Raw genomic sequence first — 18,781 nt, 5'->3', positions numbered from 1 at the left:
TGAAAAAAATATAAAGCCACTTTCAAGTAGCACTTGCACACACTTTAGTGTGTGCCTGCGTTCTGGCTCAGATCATTTCAAGAGTCTGGCTTTTGATAACGAGGAATGCGGGAAGCTCTAAGAAGTTTTGAATTGACAGTTTAGAATTGACATTCCCTGACTGCCCCTGCCTGCAGCCCCTCTGCTGCAAAGACAGCCCCAGCTGCCTTCCTGCTCCTTACCCCACGGCTTGGGGTGCTCAGTTTTTGCTTTGCACAGCCTCCGACACGACTGCAGCTTTATCACACATCTCGACTCAGGTCTGGATTTCTAAAATGTTTTAAAGGAAGATCTGCGGATAAATTCCTTTAAAAATACGTGGCGAGAGTACCCAGTGAGCTGTACACGGTCATGCTGGGGAAGAAGGGATAGTACCTTTCATTAGGCCAACGACCACTGTTAGTTGTGGTGGTTCAGGATCTGACAAACGAACTCGTATGTCCACAGGCTTGTCAGGCTTTTCAAATAATGTTTGCTGCTCTAATTGAAAATACTATTTCAGAAACAGGCCTTATCTTGCCTGTTTTCATTGGCAGTATAATCATAAACAGTTATGAAACTAAAAATGTAAATGCTTAATCTGTATGTTTTCTATTCCATAGGTTTTTATCTAGTCAAATGGTTCCCAATTGCAACACTGGACATACGAATAAAATACCTGAGCAATCCTTTAGAAATGCCAGCTAAACCACATGACGAGCTATTGACCAGTCATTTGGGAAACACCATTTAGTCTATTTACTAAATGTTAGAATATTTTAAAAATGAATTGTTTTTACTGTAACATAGCGTTACTCAGAACACGCCAAAAGAAAATAACTAGTTTTAAAATAGTACCTCTTGTTGGGGTAACATTGGTAATTTTAAAATTCCTAGTTTTTATTTGATTTCACTGTGTGTATGAAGCTTTTGGTGTAATTTGATACAAATGTAACCTATATTCGTATGCTAACTGTGTATTTATGTTAGATAGTTATTTGCAATTCATGCCTTAGTGGCCGTATATATAGTTTTACTTATCATGTCAGCCAGCTCTGACATTATCACATGACTCCAATTTGTTATGTGCTTTAAATAATGAATAGCAACTAGGCAAGGACTAAGCAAAGCAAACACCATTTTAAGAATAACAAGGCATAAAGCGATACAGTAGTAGTAATGTATGTGTAGCAAGCATTTTCTTTTAACAAAAAATCCACTTTATGGGATGTTTGTAAATAGGAGGAAAGAAAAGTTATTGGACAGATTGTCTGCTAAAATAATATTTGCAGCTCAAATAATGATATTTGCAACATTGAATGTGGAAATTTGTTATAGAAGATAAAAAAAATAATTAGAAAGTTAAACCTGTTTACCTCGTTTTATTTTAGTAAGTGGATGTTACATGTTCTGGTATATACCTGAAGGGTTTCTCCCCCCCTTCCCCACCCTGATGTCATTATACTGGGATTAATTACAGTAAAAAGTAGGAGATGTTGTAGGAATAACAATTTTGTTCTGGTGAACAGCTTCAGGTATCTTTCAGGATTTTGTTTTGAAAATTTTATAGTGAGGAAAAGCTGTTAAAACTCAACACCCAAAATATTTTTAAGAGCAGAAGGATATACGTAATATTAATGCAAGGTTTTCTCTTCTGTATATTCTGATGAATTTTTAATTGAATTTTTTGACTTATCCAAATTAAGATTTCATAGTACAATTTTAAGTGACACAGATTTTTTTAGACTCTAGTTTTATATATGTATATATAAAATGAAATGCACGAGGATAGAATGCTAGGCTCCACTAGGCTATAATACTTTATGGTTAGTGCTCTACGGTATTTATATAGTAATTTACTACTTCTCTTATTTTCTTAATGATGCTTGAAAACAAAAAGCCAGCTGCACCATTTTATGAAGTACAAAAAAAATGTCCATTTTCCTGAATCAGGAGTCAGAATCAGAGGGGTACGAGCTCTGAATTGCGGTCACTCTGTATTATACTGCCTGTTTCTTTGTAGAAACGTGTTTGATTTGCATGGAGATCATCTGTAAATCGTTATGAGTCAACACATTAATGAACTTTTTCTTTCCAAAATTCCCATTGATCTCACCAGCCCACCTCTAGCAAGAGCTACTATGCAAATGTTAACACATAGAGATGTGCCAGTATTTGGTGCAAGTCTCTGAAAAAAACATTTTTTGGATGTTACAGTGACAGCACCTGGGACTTTTGTGTTCGAGCTCTCTTTGGTGTTAGAGAGAAGCTGCGCTGGTAACACCAACATGGGAAACAGTGAACAAAAGAATGCACTTTGTGCTTTCTCTTTAGGAAATTAATATGCCTGTTCTCCTCCTTAGGCCTTGATCTCACCATGAAATTAAAAACAGTCAAGTCATAATTCTACTTAAACACATTTTTGCCAACATAATTCATGGACAAATACCATGAATAATCATGCACAGGTATTATTATTGTGTATGGTGTCTTATAAATAAATCAATAGCGGTACATGAATTACAGACTTCCAGCAGGAGGAGGGTTTCACAGAATCACAGGCTTTCAGGCCAAAGGGGATCATTAGATTGTGTAACCTGACCTTCTCTATAGCATGTCATATAATTTCATCCATTTACTCTGTACTGAGTCCAATAACTTGTGTTTGACTAACACATCTCTTCTATATTTGCCTTTATATTGAGTTTCTTGGCCAAAAATCCATTACCATTTTAGTCAGATCTGCTATCACCTAAAAGAACTTTAGAGGATTTCTTTTTGGTACATTAGAAACCTGTCATTGGGAACGTTGTGCTTAGTTCCTTTAAATATCAGTGATTATCCTAGAGTCTACACTTTCGCCTGATCCATAGTGTTTGAGTTGGGCTTTGGGATTCTTTTGAGTGAAATATGTACCAAAAATATACTACTGCCTGCCCTATTTTCTTATTTATAGATTTTTGCTAGGAAGTTTTAAGAATTTTTAAAGAAATTGGTTAGATTAGTAAAAACCCCAATGTTTCTGGCATTTTCAAAAGAAACGTTTTATATACTGAAAATGCATTCTAACACCATCCAGACCCTTCCTCTCAATCTTTTTATATCCTGTATAATTCATAACAACATCTGATATGTTCCTGCTAGCATTGTAGCACAGATGATTGGAGAAGAATTTTTAAACAGGAAAGGGAGATTTGGAAAAACATAGAGGTCAGCTGTGGGGCTGTAGCTCCCAAGGTGGACATTGCCAGCACCCTTCAGACTCCCAGATGTAAACTGGCACGCTGAAATAATGATATTGGATTGAAATCATCCATCTTCTCTAGGCTGTTAGAGATTTGCATTCGCAGAATTTATTGTCTGTAGTCAACTATTTTTTTTTATTAGGTATTTAAAGACATGGCATTACTTTATGTCACAGATTATTCCTCACTTTTTTTTTTTTCAGGGGAATTTTTTGGCCAAACAAAAAATAGTTTGGATGATCAATATATAAAGCTACATTAAAGTATTTCTGTAAATTGGATTCCTGTAATATGTTCCTTATGATATTCCTTATCTTCCTTGTAAAAAACAAATAAACCCCCAAACAAATAAACAAAAAAACCTCCCTCAAAACCAGAAAATAAAGCAAAGAGCAGATATTCCTCTTGTAGATCTTGTATCTGAAGAGAGGAGGCTTTCATCTTGCCGGCTGTTATAGAGCTCTGAGAGGACTCCCTGTAAAGGTAATGAAGTCTCAAAAATAGAGTTGAATGATTTAAATTCGGAGCCTAATTCTCTTCCTTTCAGTGTAACTTCTGTTCCTGTAGATACTCAGGTGTGACGGTGTGACTGTCCGTGCGCAGCTCTTCTGCTAGCACCCAGCCCAGCTCTGAGAAACCCACTGAGCACCACGGGAAGTCCATCGACTAGGACTTTGGCGAAATCCTCTCTACCCTGATTCAGCAGTTGTACAATATTTTCAACAGCAATCAGGAGAACAATGGTAACTTCACGCACAGACTGTGGAAGGTTTTCTCTTCCCAGATTAGCATGTGAGGTTTAAGCACCCTAAGCATCCTGTCCAATGAGTTGGAGAGGAGCTACGAGTTCCTGAACGCTTCTCAATCCTGTATTACTTCTGAGGTTTGGTTTTGTTACTCATTTAAAGGTGATCATACCTTTTTGGGAAACCTAGTGCTTTCAGATATTTTTAATAAATTTACAGTACAAAGTATCTGAAGGACAGAGGTTTTATAATGAGGCAAAAATGAGAGACATTTTATTAGGCTGTGTAACTACCACTTGCCGATTACTTTTAATTGGTGAAATAACAAATTGCTGTTTCATCTCTTTAAGCTTTTGACCTAATAACTGCACTGTTTTTCATGAAACATCTCCTTTGGATGTAGCTAGAGGCTTTCTCAGTGGTTTTATTCACAAACTTAAAAATTACTCTCTGGTATTAGTTCATAGAATTAGAGAAGAGTTTGAGTTGGAAGGAACCTTTAAAGGTCATCTAGTCCAAACCCCTGCAGTGAGCAGGGACATCTTCAACTAGATCAGACTAGGTATTAGTCAATATACTTTTCTAGCAGTGTACTTATGAGTCTCTAGCAACATCCGGTGTACTTATGAGTAACATGCTGCTGGTTCTTTACAGCTTTTTGTGTGACTTTTCAAATGAAATGATCTTCTTCAACCAAGTCCTAAGCACTACTTCATGCCAAAACTCTTGCATCATTATGAAAGGCAGAGCAGGGTTGGTCCTGTCCATCCCCTCTCCTTCCCCTCCTTCCTTGCAACCCAGGCTTTGCCATCTACAAACAATTCAATAAAAAAAGTAATGATCTCTGGACCGTATCTCAGGGTGTTAGCATCACCACACAGGGATGTAAGTTTCATACAGATTTCTTTCTTGATGTTGTACACCCCATCCAGGATGCAGGGGTTAGCGTTCATTCTCTTTTGCTGTAATTAAGGAGAGTGTAAGTATATATGTATAATCTGATATCCCTGAGGGCAGTTGTCTCCAACAATCTGAGGAACTCAACTAATTGATATTCCTTTAGGTTTTTTCTTTTAAATTAAATGCATCACTGTAATGTCAGAGAACTACTCAGTTACTTCTTCAAATTATTTCTCTCTCTTTAGACTGTTCCAATATTTAAACAGGATTCTTTATATTTTCTTGCTTTTAAATGAGACCATTGTTATTCATAACCTATTTAATAGGAAAAACTTTCCTCTTAAATTGATTCTAATATAAAAAAGTGTACATGTACAGTGATCACTTTTCTTTGACCAAAACAGAAGTTATCTTATGAATCACATCAATTTGTTATGGTTCTCCACTTGGAAAATAGGTAGATCGTTTAGAAAACTGGGCTTCGTGGGAAGTGCCTTTATACAGATTTTCCCAAGAGGGAAAAACCGTAGCTGACATGTCAGGAAATTTTTTGATAGAGCCAAGAAGAATGAATTTTTATCTGTAAAAGAGGACTAGAAATCTTAAAAAAAAATCCATGAAGACATTATTTTAGTGAAGCAAAGATTGTTCTCGCTTTCTTTATCCAGTCAATCTGTTCAAGTGCTGGAGAAGTTCTGTGGACAGAAGGATTATAAACAAAGTTCAGGTGTTCTCCCGCTAAAGCGCTGGCGTGTGATTTGTAGTCAGTGTTGCAGACCAATTTAATTTAAATTATTAATTTATTTATTTTCCAGTCCTTTGAGAATGTCCTAGGATTTCCTTGTAGAAGTGCTCATTCTGAGGGAAGTAATGCTTTAATTTGTAATCCGTGTAGACATTAGCCTGCTGGTGTTCTCTCATTAGAAGAGAAATATTAATACAAAACTAAAGGAATAGCCAAAAACTGATGAAACTATGTCATCACCTTTCACTTGCGAAGAATAAAATGAAGAGAAAAGAATAGGTACCTAGGTATTTTGCTAATATTTATTAGCTGCATTTCCAATTTTTACTGAAGTAATGATTGAGTACACATTTCAGGTTTAATGAATACAAGAGTGATTTTTAATATTTTTTGTGTGTGTGTATTTTTAAAAATGGAGATAAGTTGGCTGTTTTGTCAGCATTCACCACTCCTGATTGGTTATTCTTTGCATGGCCCAATTCAGCCCGTGGGTAAGTGATACGGATTCTTCCAAACGAGGAGGTTGCTCACTGCTCTGTAGCTGCTGTGAGCTACACTGACCTGTTTCCAGCTACATGCAATGTTTAAGCTGGAGACTAAAACATATTCTTGGTCAGTACTACAGACAGAATCATAAGAAAAATTCTATTATCAGATAAGTATTTTTAGTTAATGAGAGAGCAGGATATAGTTGTGCTAGATGCTTAATCTGAATGCCAACAACTCTTCAGATTACTACGTTTATAACATTTTCCATTTCCAAACAATGAGCAATCAAACATTAGCTAATTAAAATGCCTTCAGTAGTGAAATAAAATATAAAAATACATTAAATTATCAAATAAAAAACCAAGTGACTAATTTGTCAGCTTCACCATCGCTTTACAAGTAGCAGCAGCCAAGTTATCCCTACACTGCATATCAATCAATTTTACTTTTTACAGCTGATAAGATATTCTCTAATTAAATTATGTTTTAATTGCCTTTGACTTTTAATGCAAGGAAAATGGCAATATGCTTTCCATTAAAATACTCCCTACTCATTTCTGTGTACTGTTATTGCCATTATGCAGTTAACAGTTGTTCCACAGTGGTATCAAGACTCCACATTTTCTCCTTAAACAAGGATCCTGAAATAAATGTGGGGTTATTTTCTATATCCTAATATAAATCTTCTAATTGTTGGCAATACTGAGTAATGCCCACTTACACTCTGTTTTCATTCATGGGGTTGATCAAATAGCATCTTTAGGAACATTTGATTCCATATGTGTGACTGCATTTACAATTAGAATGCCAGTCCTGGAAAACATAATCTCCCCACTTTTCTCACTGAGTTACTTACTAATTACCTTTCAAAATATTTGTTTTTTATAAGACTATCATGAAGCGCATAGCTAGAAGTCATACTCCTGCTTGATGATATGAGAATTACAGTTAATTATAGTACAAAAATGTGTGCCATTAAGAACGTGCCAAGATTAGGACTGTGGATCCCTTTCAGGCTATGGCTGTCCCGCGTACGATGGTGAGCATACGAGGGCTGTACTGATAAATAGTCCAGAACCCAAGCTGTAAAATTTAAAGAGGACTCTTCTCTCCAAGTACCGCTTCTGCATCTGCAAAGCAAAGAGTGGGAAGGAAGCAGGCAACTTTTTGGCATTTCCTATTTTTCAATTCAGAAAATACGGGAGTGTTTTGGAGGCTGGTATTCTGGACGATTCAAACCATAGTTCATCCAAATTCAGCTCAGAAGTGAAGAAAGGTAAGGAAGCTATAAACAGGCACTGCTGCAAGATATGAAAGCAAAACAGAAAAAACAACAAAAAAGAGACAACTTTTTTTTCTCTGGGCTTTGAGATAACCAGACTGGGGGAAAAAGATCAAAGTGCAGCCATGCTGCATGTTTACTGTCTGACCCCAAAATTAATTTCTACACCAGCTGCAAAGAAAACATCACCTCAAGTGAAGGCTTCTGTCACGCTGCCACACAGTTCCTCAACATATAGGATTCCCCCATTGCCATATGGACCTAATAGTATGCCCCTTGCACCTGATGTACAAATAAAGAAGTGCTGCAGCTGTATTTTCCAGCTATTCCCTCCATGAACAGATAATGGTATAGCCAACGCCGAGATATTTGATGTGAGTAGTGGACATATTAGTCCCTGCATGAGTCCTTAATCTCCCTAGGATCCACAGGAAGAAAATTATTTGATATGAGAACCTTTGATATTACAAGTTGTATTTAACATTTCAAGGCTCATTTCATTCGGCTCAGCTCGCTGAGCTGCTAAAGCATACAGGACAACACATCCTGGAGAGGGGAAAAACCCTATAGACATGTTCTGTACCCAAAAGGTATATTACAAAAAAATCACAAAAAAACAAGTTGCTGGAGATAAGGCCCAATATTTTATTGGTGCCATTCATTTCAGAAGTCATCTGATGGTGCAGGCCTGGTACGTTATAGAAGAGAAGGGCAGATGGATCAGGAGCAAAAAATAGTACTGAGATTTCCATGACTCACCGAGGAACTTCTTAAGAGAGAAATTCTGTTATGATCCACAAATACCTGTAGAGCATGAGTCAATGAGATTTCGTATTGATGCAACACCAACTATATCATAAAATTACATCACGATTCCTTTTCCCTTGTTGTAATCCATTAAGATGCTAGAGAATTTGATTTTTCAGTAGGGACGTGCAGGCAATAACATCTACCTGCCGTGCCTTGGCAGTGTACTGATGGCTATTGCAAACCTCTCCCTGCCAGCATTCAGCCAAACCTCTCCCTGCCAGCATTCAGCCAAACCTCTCCCTGCCAGCATTCAGCCAAACCTCTCCCTGCCAGCATTCAGCCAAAGCACTCACTGAACGCCACAAACCATTCTGCCCACAGCAGAAATGAACCAACAAATACGCTTTTACGCAGTTGTGCCACCCATCTTAAGACATCGTTTTGTTACTTCAGTATAAAAGAGAAAAAACCAAATCATTTCAGGGATTATGTATTTTGTGGTACATTGAAGGTTGAATCCTAAACAGAAGGTTTTATGCCTTTAGAAAAGTGTATCTTTGTGCTACTCAAAGTGCTTGGCTTCTAAGTTTGTATCTATAAAAAGAATGCTTTCTGCAGATGCGCCTTTGTAAGGAAGTATATATGCTGATAATGTTGAACCCATCCTGAGGCTTTACTTAGGTGACGTTCTCAGTGACCCCGTGGGACAGATTTGGCCGGTGGGGGTGGGGGAGCATTTCTGTTAACGAGCCTGAAGGAATAAACTTGCATTTGATTTCTAAGAGCAGCACAGTTTCTGACAAGACACTTTTATTTCTATTGGAGGCATGAAGTTACTGCAAAGAAAATGATATAATGTGCACAGTTTCTTGTGGTGTTTCTTGGAGAGACAATGTGAGTTGGTGGTCAAAGAATCAAAAAATCAGAAAATTCAATGGAAAAAATGCGTGTTTTCAGAGGAAATCCAACTCTCTGATAGATAAGTTTGCATTTGTGAAAAGAATAATCACATAGAACATGAGTGGTACCTCCAGGAAGCACAAAAGGACACAGTGGTACCTTGGCTGGTTACGGTAGGGGAAGGTCTGGGGTGGGCTCTCAGAAGTGAGTAAAATTCTCTGTGTTAATTCAAATCGATTGTGGGTCATGTCCTAGACTTATAATAATTACATTAAAAATATTGTGATTAAAATCATACCCCAATTTTTTGAATATAGATAAGTACAGTGGGAACTAACACATTCCTTACAAGATCTTTCATAAATACATTTAATGTGCATATTTTTAATATTTTTTTTTTTTTATACTAGGCAATACTCAAAATCCAGAAGAAGAGGTGGCAATCTACAGGAAGCTGGTAGGTCAAATTTTAAAATTATATAAACTCTAGTATAATTACGCTGACAAAAAAGATATAAGCGGTAAAGTAATGAAACTTGCATTTACTGGGTATTCAGAGAATATGCAAAATCATTTAAATTTACATAGTGAGGGGGAGAAAATGTGGTTTAGCAGAGGCAATTAACATGAGAAAGTAAGACAGATGCTGTGCAAATAATTCATAATGAATAATTTCTTTGCTCCATTTTGTGTTTGCAAGTTTTCCAAACAAACTAGTTTTTCTTATGTATATGTTCAAACTGTTTACTGAATAATATCTATGCATAATTTTTTGTCTGTAATTCATTCATAAGCAGAGCTTTTTGAATATTCAAGCATTTTTTTGAATGGGTATGTAGGTCGTATAACACATCTCTCTTTTCCAATTGGAGAAACATAACTTATAGGTTCTGCCATGAATAATCACAATATTTAACAATATTTGCTTCATTATTTTACCAAACATTCCTGCTAGTAAACTCATTTGTTAAAATAATAATGGAAAAAGAGATGCAAACAAAAGCAAATAAATTAGTCTGGCATCCCCTCTTTTGTTTCTCATTTGAGAAAAATCATTTGTTTTGTCCGTAATTCTGTTTGTCTTTAATTAAAATAGATGAGGAAGCCGACAGCACAAAATCATAGTCTTAAAGATCGGGAGGGTTGATATTGCTGTAGCGTAGGGTTAAACTGAAATACACAGAGCTCCTTCCCCAAACAGGGGTGCTCCAGGTTACTCCATAAGTTCTCCTCGGCTGGTTTTCCGCCGATGGAGCAGAGGCAGGAGAGGAGGAGGCGACGTTCCTGAGCCATGTTCTGCTCTTCCAGCTCCCGGTCCCGGGGACTGAGGCCACGGGCACCTTGTGCCTCCCTTTCTGTTACCTCCGAGTCCCATCCGCTCCGGAGCCAGACGTGGCATCAGCTGCTGCCACGCAGCACACGGGAAAGACTTAGGTGTAGGAAGGTAATGAAGATAAATACACTATTTGTTGGCAGTCAAGGTGATTAATTGCGAGAGGCAAGCTTAATTATGCCAGTAGTAATAATTGGTGTCATGGACAGACACCAAGTTTTTTATGGCCCATTGTTAGAAATGTGTTGAAGTTTGAATATGAACACATTAATGAATTAGTACAAATTGTGTCTTCTTACGTAACAGGCATATATTTTTAATTACATTTAGAGGCATATTTATTTGGAACGCTGGAAAAGTCAGTTTTTACTCTTTCTGTAGGTGAAGCAGGTCGTCAGACCTGAGAGACTGCAGCATTCTTATGATAAATTGCGTATGATGAACTCAATGATGAGTGAATTCCATTTGCAGAATCTTATTAGCAATGTAAAAAATGTATTTGATTTTATATATTTATTTTTATTGTGTACATGTTTTTCTACTTAACACATTTATATTGCAGAGTTTCTATTTCAGTTTATTATTTCAATAGCAGTAAGTAAAAAAAGTAATCTTGGTATTAGTAAGCAAAGTTTCACATTCCTAAAGAAACAGTGGGAGAATTTTAGCGTCTCTTTTTGGGGTACCTTTATATCTCATTTATACACTGGCACTGAGGATCTGACTGTCTCAGCTTACATCTTTTTTCCTGAGATCAGAAATTAGCCCGGGAATAGTTTATGCCATGAGGAGTACAAAGGATCCCCCAAACCTTATCCCCCAAACCTTTCTAAAACTAATAGGACAGGAGAATACAGAGAACATAGAAATACAGTTTCATAAATGTCAACTCTGCAAACATGTATCAGTGTGAAAGTTCTGCCATTCTCATATTTTACACTGAATAATGTGAGAACACCCAGGCAATAATTTTAAGTGTCAGAAGTGTACCTATACCTCTTTGGAAGAGAATGGCAATAATGGAGAAACTTGCTTAGTAAGTCTTGGTGCAGTAGCGTGTTAGCCAGCAATGACAAGTTCCTTTGGGTACAAAGAAATGATGTTTTTAATGACCATGGCAAACTAAACAATTGTTTGAAATTACAAAAAACTAACAGTGAAGTGACATTAAAACTAAAAGGAAATTTTCACTGATTTGGAGGATTTTATGTAGCAAATATTACTTATGTTTTTAAAATGAGATATATAAATTAAAGCAAGAAAACAACAGAAAACAACCATTAAACTAACCTAGTTGAGTATATATTCTCATCGTTCCTTGGGTTCCTTGCCTTTCTTCTCTTACCTCTTTCAGCACTTTAAATTTCAACTTCATAAAACATCTAGACATAGTAAACCTTACAATTACTATGTTTTGTTGTTTTCTTTTCTATTTATTTACAGTTTAAAAGAACATGTTTTGGAATCTAGTTACTTCATTAGTGATTGCTATAATGCATTATTTTTGTAGTGGTACAGCAGACATCCTGGATTATACATCCTGCTCTAGCTTCCCACTCTTCTGTGGCTGCCTTCATGTCTTTTTGCACTGCAGGAGTTCTTAGTGGTAGGAGTGATAAATGAATGTGTTTCTTTGCATTATACATATTTACAGCAAATAAACTGTGTATACCATATCACTTTATAAATCTATTGCCCAGTGCTGTTATAGCCAATGCATTAAATATTGGGCTTCTCATGGACTGCTCACTGCAGTTTAACACAACAGATAATGAAAAGAGATCAGGCATGAAAACTTCCTCTTTATCTTGCACCTTTCGTCACACAAAGTAACTGATAACAGCTAAGTTCATCATCCTTCTTTCATGCAATATTCAGGAAATCAGGCAGTTAAACCATGACCTTCACAGAGAAAGGACTGTGTCATCTTGTGTAGTCAGTAGCAAAAAGGGGGCCCTGATCCTGAAGGGAGTTGTTGGATTTTGTCCGAAGATAAATAAAGCAAGTGAATGCTTTTGTCTGCTCGTACGGAACTTATTTTCAAGGAAAATATTTTGCGTTAAAAGAACAGAGGGTAGAAGAAGGCCCAGAGCACAACAATCAGTCATGGAAGATGGGGCTAAATTAAGGCTAAGCAAATAAAAAATAAAATTGTTTAACTTATAACTTAGTTAAAATAAACGTCAGTTACATAGTCTCTATTACTTCATTATTTTATTAGAAATGCTATGCGATAGTACAGAGTTTATTCTATCTGATGGAAAAAAAAGTAATTCCAATCCTGAGAATTTTATGTTGGTTTATTATTATTTCATATTTCTCATTGTCTTTTTAATTCTTACATACTAAGAACATTTTAAAAGTACTGTTCTATTATATTTTCTAATGCCGAACGAGCCTATGATAGTTAAAATATCATAGTATTTTTGGGTAACAAATTCATCTCCCCCCCCATCTAATTCCTGCCTGATCTCCAGAGTGGTCTTATTTAAAAGGAACAAATGTTGCTAGTGAGGTTTGCGCTGGCATTTTATGTAGGGATAGAAGTATCACTTCAAAGGTAAACTGTCACAAATCGCATGCCCTATTTTAGGTATTATACACATCTGGTTTTACTTTCAGTTCTCATCATTCTTTCCCCAATCATTCCTTGCATTTTTACATGCACCTTCAAGTAGATTATTTCTCTGCAGCTTTTCAGACGCTTACGGCTGAAGCAGATGGATAACTTACTACTGCTTTTGAGTTAGGCTTTAAATCTTGTACTGACTGAACTAATGTCAATATTATGCAAAACAGCTACTGCATCCTTCACACACTGCGAGTTTCTTTTTTTCTTCTCTGTGTGTTGTTCCAGATATATTATTCTTCTACTTCTTGTAGATAAAACGATTTAACTGACCTTTCACCTAGACTAGGTACTAGTACTGGCTGTGTTGCCATTTACCCAAACTTAGTCTCATTTTCTGTCCTGCAGAGTATTAACTGTGGTGCTCCTCACCCATACCAATACCGCTTCATGCAGAGCTGAGAAAAAAATTCTTCTGCTATCAGAAATAAGTGTTGGTTTTCTCCTTAGTTCATTTTGTTGGTGAACTCATTGTTACTAACCGGAATGCTCCCTGACCTCCATGGTTTTTATCATAATCACCTTGTAGTATTTTCTCTGAGACCAAAAATGAAAAGGCATTTGTATATACAGACAACTACATAAAGCATAGACTTTTTCTTTAATGTAGTGGTTACTACCTCTCAGTAATTACTGCAGGGAGACAAGTGAAACTGTTCATCTTTTCTGGTGTCAGAGTCATTAAAATGGCGAAGAGAATTAACATTGTAATAGCTTGCAATTACACTCAAGAGCAGTCAGTAGCTTGCACAACAAAACCAAGGACTAGTTAACAGCTGTATCTGCCACTTACGCCACAACAGTAATGAGAATACAGGTTTCAGTGTTCAGGAACTGGAATCTAAAATTTGTATGAGAAACCAGTATGACTCCAGTAACTGGACAGACAGAAGAAGGTAAGAGACTTGGGTCCTGATTCACACGAGTAAGAATTCCCCTGATATTTGTGTATGTGATTTCACGTTTGTATTAGCAGTTTAGGATTATCAGATAAGCACTCTTAGCACACTAACTCATTGCAAGCAGCGATACCTAATGTCAATACCCACAAGGTGTGGTTTCCTGAAAGCTGGACAATTTGAACACAGTTTTTTTTTCTCAGAGGCCAGTTAATTCTCCTCTTGATCTGGCAGATGAGCAAAGGTTCATCATTTGCTTAGAGATGGCACTAATCCAGTTTAACAGTAAGCTGGCAGCCATATTCTTCGGCATTCCTTTGAAATATTTGTGATCAGCAAGGATAATAGAGGAAAAGGGGTTGAGGTGGGTAGGTCTGGAGTTCCGTGTGTGTAGGACACACTGTTGACCTGCACCAGGACAGACAGGTGGTGTTCTACTGAATTTTGCAGGGGGAAGTTCATTAGGGATGGCTGTGCATACTCAACATGCTCATTTGCAGCATCTTCTCTAAAGAAGAAAGATCCCTCTTTCATTACAGCAGTGTTCTGTGCATGTAAAAAATCTGCACATTTTCTTTACTTTCCATTGAGCAGGTATTACCTACAAAGACTTACCCTCCTTTTCTCCTCTTCTTCTTCCAGAACTGCAAACATGTTGATGGCTTTGAATTGTTCGGAGCCGTTCAAGCATACAGCAAGTAGCTCTCTACCTGCTCGGTACTTCCATTTGAGCCATTTCAGAGACAGGCTATAATTCTTACCAGGTGGATGGGCTGGCTGGAGAAGGGAAGGGGGAAAAAAAAGCCTAAAGGGACTGGAAACTACCTGAAAATACCAGTACAATTTCAACACCTTTCTCTTCTTTTTGTTTCACAAATTACGGACAGCTTCTGGCAATATTTAAGAGGTCACACAAACTCCCTTATTTTAATGTCAAACCTGCACCATATTTACTGAATTACCAAAGATGGTAATTCCAGTGTGTTAAAATTCTCTATCTTGCTGCTCCTCCTCTGTTGGTAGCTCCCTGCGTGATACTCCGGTGTGTCTCCCGTACTGCTGTGTGGGTACTTCCTTGGAACAGATACTCCCATGTGGTTTGTGGGGGGTTTTTTATTTTTTTATAGTTCAGACTACTGTTTGGAGGTTGTATTTCTTAACTATGCAATTGCAGGCATAGGATTAAGAATGAAAATAGGACATCTAAATCAGGTGCAACTAATGATATTCCAGTGTATATAATAAATGTGGGGAATTGTACCAATTAATTAAAATAATCCTCTTTACAATGTGTTAAAGCATTTGAGAGGCATTGTTTGGTAAGATAAGCTCGCTCTTTATTCTGAAGAGTTGAGTCCTATGTTGATATGCTGGATCATTGCATATCATGATTTATAGCTTACAGGGTTGGACAAAACTATGCTTATCACTTGGTGTGACCGGTTGTGTAATGCCAGCCAGTGAACTTCACCTTAACTTCACCCACGTAACCACTCCATCAGTCCCATAATTTACATTTGAGATGCAACATGTCTTTCAGAAAGATTTGCAGTTCTATATAAAGACTCCAAGCAAAACAGAATTCACATTCCATAGGTAAAATGTTCCAGCCATTAATTAGCAGCAGTATTAAAATTTCACCTTCATTGTACAATGCATTTACATAGCATCAGTTTCCAGAAACTGTCTTTAATTATGCCAGTTTTGTTCAAGCTGTAGCAATATGTGTGGTGGAGCAGCTCCATACTAATAGCGGAATAATGATATATAGGGACACATTGAAAAATCAGCAGTTCCAGGTTAGAAAATTCAAACACGTGCTTAAAAGGCAAGGGCACAAGCATCCAGCATTTATCTCCAGGAAACTGCAAATCCTTTTTGTTGTCTCCTTTTTCCTTTCCTTTCAAATCACACTGAAGTTCAATTTTCCAAAGAAGTGTGATAGAGAGAACCCCGGTCCTTCTGAAAGTGGACAAGATGTTCTCATGTCAGCAGGTTCTGTAGGTGACAGTGTGATACTGAGAGAGAAGCCCAAGAAAGCATGCAGGTTCTAGGCTGTGTGTCACATGCCTGCCTTTTAAGCATCTCGGGCATGGAGCAGTAATTAATATAGCCAACAGGAAAGGGGACAGCGATACCCCTGCTGTCCCATTTCTCAAGCCACTTCACTAAAGTTTGAAGAAAGACTCTTATATTCACTTGGCATTTGCTGCTTGGAACTTGTTCTTGAGGGCAGGTGCTTACATTCTTTCCTCTAAAGAACTAAACAGAGCTAAAGGATTTAAAATGTGCTAGAGAAGTAGCCTGTGGTCACCATTCACTTACTAATCCAGTAGCTACAGTTATAACCCAAGAAATGAGGTAGTTGGTTTATTCTTCTCAGCCTCATGCATATTCAGTCTCACGTCTCCCTTTCCCAGGAGAATACCCTTACCACCAGATTAAAGGGATGGGAACAAACCTCTTCCATCGAAGCTGTATCACCACATCTGAAAGAATCCAAGATCAATTTCAGTAGAGAACAAGAGGAAGAGAGAACATGGCTCCCTGTCTTGTTAGGACTCTCACTTTAGGGAGAAGACATGGTTATCCTTCTAAAACATACATTTATTATCTCTCAACTATTCTAATTGTTCTATAGTTATCATTAGTCCTAAGTGAGGACACAAAGCCTGTATTGGTCTTACTAATAATGCCTGGACATGTAATTTTTGTTTGTTTTTGCTTTGATAGTCTCTCAGCTATCCATCCACTCACAGCTGTCATCTTTACTAACCCATAACAGGGGAGCATATATTCACTTACTCACCAGGACAAACTATCGCTGTTTACTCTAAACTGCCTTCCAGAAAACAATCCTCCATTCTTTTTCACTAGATACCTGACCTTGACTTCAACATTTTTGTTAAACAAATGAGGCCACCTTACCAAGGCGTCTAGCTTGGTCTGTTCCATTACCCCGTATCCATCATAATTGACCATCAACAAATCTTTGTTGCATGGCATTTAATCAGCCATTTGTTTATTCTCTCTCAAATCGCTGGTATATCAAGCAGCTTTGTAATATTCTGCATATCACTAGTAGAAATACTCCAATGGATGAAGATTTACAAATATTTTAGATTGTATGGGCTAAATGTATTTTGGTTTTTGCTAATTTCTGTTTAATCATCATAAGGATCAAGCCACGTGCTTTATGGACTGCTATTACAGACATTCCATTACCTTTTTCACTGAAACTTGCATTGCATCAAAATGTAGTTTGGCAAGATTTGTTTCCCATCTGAGTGTAATTCACAGTCTTTCTTCCCGATAGGGACAACTCATTACTTAACTGCAACAATCTTTTTAATACATCTCTAACATTCATTTTTGCAATCTAGTTTATTTTCAAGCAGAGAGATTATTTCCAGTAAAATGACTATCACAGTATCTCTGTGCAGAAGTCTCTCTGCAGAATCAAGATATCACTGTGCATATTACATTAAAATTTAGACCACAGCATTCGAGACAAGGACACGTCTTGAAATCTGTGAAATGCCATAGAAAAAGATGAGACCCGGGAAAAGTTGTGGTTACGTGGATCTTCTTCACCCCTGTGAATAGATGCAGTCCTCAAGCTACAGCATTGCATGTAATTTACCAAGCTCTACTAGTACGCTCAGCTCTCCCCTCTCCTCAATTAACCTTGAAAAGCTGAGAGATACTTCCCTGCTGATTTCTGGATTGCCCTTAAAACTCCTGCTCTTTGTTGACAGTTACAAAACTACAGTTGCAGTCGGAAAATTAACTCTGCTGTAGTTTCTCTCTAATCAGACATTTACAGTACGCTTTTCCCAGCTACAGGTAATCCAATGTGCTCTATTTTACTTCTCCACGCAGTTTTTCTATTTTATGGGATACAGACATGAAGATTGTTGTGTTTTAGCAGCACTATTAGCCCTGCTGCTGTGCATTACCCATGTCTGAGCCTCCTTTCCACTGCTGTTTCTGTATATCCTGGTTAATTTAAGTTGCTACTTTCCTCCTGGCCTTGCCAAGAATCTGTACAGTTTTATAGGTTGACATCAGCTTGTTCCTAGCAGTTTGCCATTCTCTCCTTTCCCAATCTACTTTGCTTTCGTATTTTGGGGAGTTTTTTTGTGCCATTGGTACTTTGACAGATGTGTAGCAAAAGGGGAGGGAAAAATTTAAGGTTAAATAATAGTCAACATTGAATTACACTTTGTGGAAAAGGTATGTGTTCCGCCCAGCGTTTGGAGGTGAGGTGGTACAGAACACCTTGTGTGGGGCTCACCTATGCCCAGCTCACGGAGAACTGACAGCTCCAGCCCCTCCTTCCTCAAGAAGTGCGGAACAGTTTGTCAGAACGCTTCTAACTTGTGGCAAAACGGTGGGAGCAATTTTGTAGCCGTTTTTGTTTGTTTTTTTTTTTTTTTCCGTGATGACATTTGGTTGTCGCCGCCGTCGCTCCGGGCGGCCCGGCCGCGGCTGAGGCGGGGGGCGGCGGAGGGGCCCGGCTCCCCCGCTACCTCAGCGCCGCCGCCTCCTCACGGCTCCGGCGGGAAAGGGCCTCGGCGGGGGGCGGCCTCCGTCCTTCCTCTCCCGATCCTCGTCCCCTCGCCGGGGCAGCATCCCGACGCCGGCGTCTCCCGCCGACAGTGTGTCCCCCCCCGTTCTCCCGGCGGAGGCGAGGGCCCTGCCCCGCTCTCCGCACCTCTGCGGCAGCGCTCGGCTGGGGCAGCCCGGCCGCTCCGCCGAGGGACGCCCGCTATGCGCAGCAACGGTCAAGGAAACAAGGACACGCAAGGCAGCGCCGCGGGGGCCCGCACTGTGACGGCGGGG

Source organism: Calidris pugnax, unplaced genomic scaffold (assembly GCF_001431845.1).
Source record: "Calidris pugnax isolate Ruff unplaced genomic scaffold, ASM143184v1 scaffold27, whole genome shotgun sequence".
Lineage (NCBI taxonomy): Eukaryota > Metazoa > Chordata > Aves > Charadriiformes > Scolopacidae > Calidris > Calidris pugnax.
The sequence above is the reverse complement of the archived record's forward strand: the minus strand, read 5'-3'. Positions refer to the sequence as shown.